Source organism: Hemibagrus wyckioides, linkage group LG26 (genome assembly GCF_019097595.1).
Source record: "Hemibagrus wyckioides isolate EC202008001 linkage group LG26, SWU_Hwy_1.0, whole genome shotgun sequence".
Lineage (NCBI taxonomy): Eukaryota > Metazoa > Chordata > Actinopteri > Siluriformes > Bagridae > Hemibagrus > Hemibagrus wyckioides.
In genome coordinates, this window is record NC_080735.1 from 4,227,780 (window position 1) to 4,234,121 (window position 6,342).

The window sequence follows — 6,342 nt, forward strand, 5'->3', positions numbered from 1 at the left end:
TTCTACATTTTCTACATTCTAGAACAATACTGGAGATTTCAAAACTATGAAATAACACATATGGACTTAAATAATCCATATGTAATGACAACAAAAAACATTCTGTTATTTTAAGACACGAAGGTCAGGTGTTCTGGAATAGTTCTTCCAAGAACAGTATTGTCAAGTGCATTTGCAAAACCCATCAAGCACCATGATGAAACTGGCTCACATGAAGACCATCCCAGTAAAGCAAGACCAAAACTTAGGAGAAGTTCATTTAGAGTTATCAGCCTCAGAAATCACCAATTAACAGCACCTCAGATTAGAGCCGTTATGAAGACTTTACAGAGGATCAGTAGCAGACATATCTCAATATCAACTGTTCAAATGACATTATTGTGTATTTTGGCCGCCTTCAGCATTCAGCAAGGTGTGTCCAAACTTTTGACTGGTAGTGTATATGTATATATATATATATATATATATATATATATATATATATTATTATTGTAAAAGTGCATTTATTTCTCATTGTGTTACATAAATTGATGTGGCCTTTATTTCAATGTAAACCTCTGTATATGTGCAGTGTATTTGACATGGCTACCTGGGTTGGCATAGTCATCTGTCAGTTGTTGAATTGCCTATCAAGTACAAAATATTTGCATTTTTACTACATTTGCAAATGTATATAATGTTTCCATAAAAACTAACAAACACCTGTTTAGTCTACATGCTAGCTTACCTTACCTGACTTTATAATCATAATAAATAATTATTCAAAAAGTTGTTCATTGCCCCTTTCCTTATATGTTACGTTTCTTTACAGATTATTCGTAGACAAAAAGTTCATTCTGTTTCAGTCAGTTATCTAAGTAACATTAACATTGATTTAAATTAAATCTAGGATAACGAATATTAAAGTTAAAATTAGAAGATTGCCAACAAAGTTAGCTAGCTAAGCCTAGAAAATCTAGATAAAACCGATCATCCCTAAAGCTGGCTAACTAAAATGTGTCAAATATTATAATTAAAGGACTTTGTTAGCTGAAGCACCTTGTTTCTAATTTCTAGTAATTTCTAATAAGAAGACATGGAGAATATTATTACTTAAATCAGGTTTTTGCTTATTGTAATCACTATGGTTATAGATCTGCTGATTGCACCCAAAGAGTAACTGACTGATATTCACTTTCAATAGTGCACACATGAGATCCTCTGTGCTCTTTTATAATTCTTTTCTAAAAAAAAAAGTAAGAGATCCATGTAGGGTCATAGATGAGACAGATTTTGACTTGCCTTTTGTCTGTAAAAATGTCTCCTGGGTATTTGCATTTCCTCAGAACAAAAAGCCTTCTGAAGCACAGAAAGAAAGTGAATGTGATTGACAATCTTTCTCATCCTTGTTCAATCGTACAAATGTATTGATTTGGGAACCTGTGCCTGAGCAAGGGGATTAAATACAGTAACTCACACAAGTTCACTTTAAATATGTGCAAAGTCTTGATCCAACTGTCCAAGAACTTCTCCCACCCTAGAGGTCAGATAAATTGCATTTTAATCCAATATTTACATAAAGCCATAAATCATTTCTGAAAAGAAGCCATCTTAGAATTAAAGACACTGTGACCTTCAGATGCTGCACTGGAAGAAACATAGCAGTAAGGCAGTGGTTATGGAGGAAACGCTGCCCTGTCTGACACTGGATTCTCTCAGAGAAAGGATATATAATGCAACAAAATCCTGAGGCACTTCCTGCATTTTCAGTGATGTTATATTTCTATTTTGTGTTTGAATCAGCTAGTTGGATTTGTTCTTTATTACTTTTCCTGCGCTTGTGTGTCTGTAAATTTAGACATCAGTAATGTAATCATCAGGTGATTAGCTTTCAAGTCAAAATGAATGGATTGGCTATGAATTAGTAAATATAAAGGAACAAAAAGCAGAATTGGAATTATTATAAGAGTTAGCATCCCTTAGGAGCCAACCAATTTTTTGAGGCTGGTATGATTTTATTTATTTATTTTGGAATGAAAGCTGGATTATAAGTCAGTTCTGCTTGCTATTGTATCTGGTCTCTTTTAAAAAGCTTTGTCAAGTTTTGGGTGATTTTTCAATGATACGTTTTTTTCTCAGTTTTTTCTGTCAAACCATTTTCCTTTGACTATAACCTGTAGCACACTGGATGTATGAAACTCTTTTCTAGTAGCGATTTAGCAACGATTTTGTGCTTTCCACTCTATGAACTTGTCTTTTTCATTGAGTTTGGTGTAATCCACGGTTCATTCCCTTAAAGATTTAAGAATGAATCTCATTGTCTGTAGGTGCAGATATCCTTGCTTTATGTGCCCACACAAAACCTTTTTCCCAATATTATACCACAGCACTGTTGAATTTTTTATTTTTATTTTTTTTTAGATAATGTTGATTCATTTTCTATATCATTAAGTATGTTAAAAAACATTTTCCCAGAAAAGTGATGCACAATTAAGTTTAGAAGATGTTTTTTTATGGAAGGTATATGTCAGATATATATATATATATATATATATATATATATATATATATATATATATATATATATATATATATATATATATATATATATATATATATATATATATATATGAATCTGTTTTCTTACTGTCTAAAAAATCATGTATATTATTAGATCATTAAATCACATATTGATATATATTGATAGGAATTTGTTTTGTGGATATTCCACAACAATAGTAATAACTATAAATGGATAAAAGTATTTTGTGATACATTTTATGAATTGCTGTGTGTTATAAGAGGAATAAATTATGTTGGCATGTGCTGTTATAAAAAAAAAAATTAACACTGGCATAATATTGTGTAGTGAAAAAATGACAGGCTATCTCTGACTTATTTCATTGGGTTTCAGAAATTTTATAGTAGGACTGGGCTGTTTGTGAAATATTAATGGACATTTAGTTTGCTGAAATAACTGCTGCTCATTTAGATGAAGTGTTTGATTGTGAGCTTTGAGAGGAAATGGATCGTTAGGAAATAAGAAGAGAGAAGCATGCAGGCGCCTGTCAGAAACAGAGCAATCTTTAAAATGATGTTGTCACCAGTTCAGTAATTGAGGTTAAATCCTGACCCTGGGTGTCATCTAAACAATGGACTTCTCTGGCTTGTGTTTTGTTATGCTTCTCAACATGTCACGAAGTTTAGCTTTTGGGTGAGGTTATGATTGTGCTGCCATTTTTCTCTTACTGCTATTACATTGAATACATATACACTATATTGCCAAAAGTATTCACTCACCTGCCTTGACTCGCATATGAACTTAAGTGACATCCCATTCCTAATCCATAGGGTTCAATATGACGTCAGTCCACCCTTTGCAGCTATAACAGCTTCAACTCTTCTGGGAAGGCTGTCCACAAGGTTTAGGAGTGTGTTTATGGGAATTTTTGACCATTCTTCCAGAAGCGCATTTGGGAGGTCACACAATGATGTTGGACGAGAAGGCCTGGCTCTCAGTCTCCGCTCTAATTCATCCCAAAGGTGTTCTATTGGGTTGAGGTCAGGACTCTGTGCAGGCCAGTCAAGTTCATCCACACCAGACTCTGTCATCCATATCTTTATGGACCTTGCTTTGTGCACTGGTGCAAAGTCATGTTGGAAGAGGAAGGGGCCAGCTCCAAACTGTTCCCACAAAGTTGGGAGCATGGAATTGTCCAAAATGTCTTGGTATGCTGAAGCATTCAGAGTTCCTTTCACTGGAACTAAGGGGCCAAGCCCAGCTCCTGAAAAACAACCCCACACCATAATCCCCCCTCCACCAAACTTTACACTTGGCACAATGCAGTCAGACAAGTACCGTTCTCCTGGCAACCGCCAAACCCAGACTCGTCCATCAGATTGCCAGATGGAGAAGCGCGATTCGTCACTCCAGAGAACGCGTCTCCACTGCTCTAGAGTCCAGTGGCGGCGTGCTTTACACCACTGCATCCGACGTTTTGCATTGCACTTGGTGATGTATGGCTTGGATGCAGCTGTTCGGCCATGGAAACCCATTCCATGAAGCTCTCTGCGCACTGTTCTTGAGCTAATCTGAAGGCCACATGAAGTTTGGAGGTCTGTAGCGATTGACTCTGCAGAAAGTTGGCAACCTCTTCGCACTATGTGCCTCAGCATCCGCTGACCCCGCTCCGTCAGTTTACGTGGCCTAACACTTCGTGGCTGAGTTGCTGTCGTTCCCAAACACTTCCACGTTCTTATAATACAGCTGACAGTTGACTGTGGAATATTTAGGAGCGAGGAAATTTCCCGACTGGATTTGTTGCACAGGTGGCATCCTATCACAGTTCCACGCTGGAATTCACTGAGCTCCTGAGAGCGACCCATTCTTTCACAAATGTTTGTAAAAACAGTCTGCATGCCTAGGTGCTTGATTTTATACACCTGTGGCCATGAAAGTGATTGGAACACCTGATTCTGATTATTTGGATGGGTGAGCGAATACTTTTGGCAATATAGTGTGTGTGTGTGTGTGTGTGTGTGTGTGTGTGTGTGTGTGTGTGTGTGTGTGAGTGTGTGTGCGCAAAGTAAAAGTAAAAAAAATTGTAACCATAAAGATAAAGTGTCATTTACTAGAACTTATCAGGTTTGTTTCCTGTCAGTATTTTTGTTTCAATTTTCTATTACAGTGGAAATTAAAATATAGAAATGAATTATTAGTGAGCATTTAATCAAAAAGAAAGAAAAGAAAATCAAAAACTGGAAAATGCTTTATTCAGCTAATCAGGATTTTAAAGCTGCAGATGAATTATATTGTTTAACCAAAGTCACAGTTGACTTATCCACTTGTAGAACTGTCTTTCACTTGTGACATTTTAAAACAGCTCCCCTTTCATAACAGTAATCACTGCAGTTGAACTGTCATTGAAGAGACTGTCAGTCTGAAGGAATAGTGTGACAATGAAAACAGAGTGTCGAAAAGTGTACGGCATTATAAGGTGGTTAAAGATAAGGTGTTAGAATTTTAGAACTTGGGAATTGGAAACAGAAAGAGGAAAATTATATCAAAGTGGTTGGATATCCTGGTAAGCACTGTTGGATAATGAGTAAGTGGAAGCAGCATTACATCACCTGATAAGGCCTCAAAACCCAATCCAAAAAACAAGACAGATGCTGGTGAGGGAAGGAACAGTGAGGCCAACAGTTACTTTGAAGGAGTTATAAAGTATTGTGTCTTAGAGTCCTACCAGAGTCCTACCAGTGGCTACTCTATAGCTACTCCACCAGCGATGCTGCACAAGACAACCATTTTTCATCATTCAAGCTCTGTGTAATTGAGGCATGTATGGAATGCATGGCTAAAAAGAAACTGTTGCTCAAAACGACTCATTTAAAAGCATACAACTGATCACTGAAGATGTGCTTTTTTTATAACAAGACCCGAGATGTATTTGGGCAATTTTCAAGGCTGTGAAAATTGCTTTCACTCCCCTTTATACATACAATTAACACATAATTGTAAAACAAACCTGGGGTATTGTTTTTTATACAGTGATAGTGGCCTGTTTGACCAAGCCACCATTTCATAAGCATGGTTTTACACAGGAATTTAAACTACTCTGTAGCTATTAGTGAGATTTTCTGTTAAACACTTTGACTTTGATCATCACAGCATGTTCAGTAGTCTGCAGAAATTTCTAAAGATAAAACACAAAATGTGTCAAGAAGGAGAATAAGTCAATAGGCTGTGATCTTCTGTATTAAAAATCTTGGCAGTATATGTGTGTTTCTTTTAACTTTTGTCTTTGAGACCTCTGAATCTCTGAAGTTACTGACATTGAACCATTGAGATCTGGACTTTGGATGATCTGAAGCCTGAAGTGAACTGTTGCATTATACATGCATCTGTGGTGAATTACAACTGACACCATAACACCCCAAATTATTCTAGAGATTGTTGGGGTTTTTTTCTCTCACACTACATTTATTTTGATGAATATATTGTCTCATTTTATTCAGTTAGAAAAATGTATGTGATAGTAATGTGATGGAACTGATCTAATGATCTAATAATATACATGATTTTTTAGACAGTAAGAAAACAGATTCATACTTATGAATGAATTATTTCATATATATATATATATATATTTATATATATATATATATATATATATATATATGAAATAATTCATTCATAAGTATATATATATATGTGTGTGTGTGTATGTGTGTGTTATTAAAACATTTCTTTTTAAATATTCCCTCGAAACATTTTAATAAACGATAGATAGATAGATAGATAGATAGATAGATAGATAGATAGATAGATAGATAGATAGATAGATAGATAGATAGATTTGT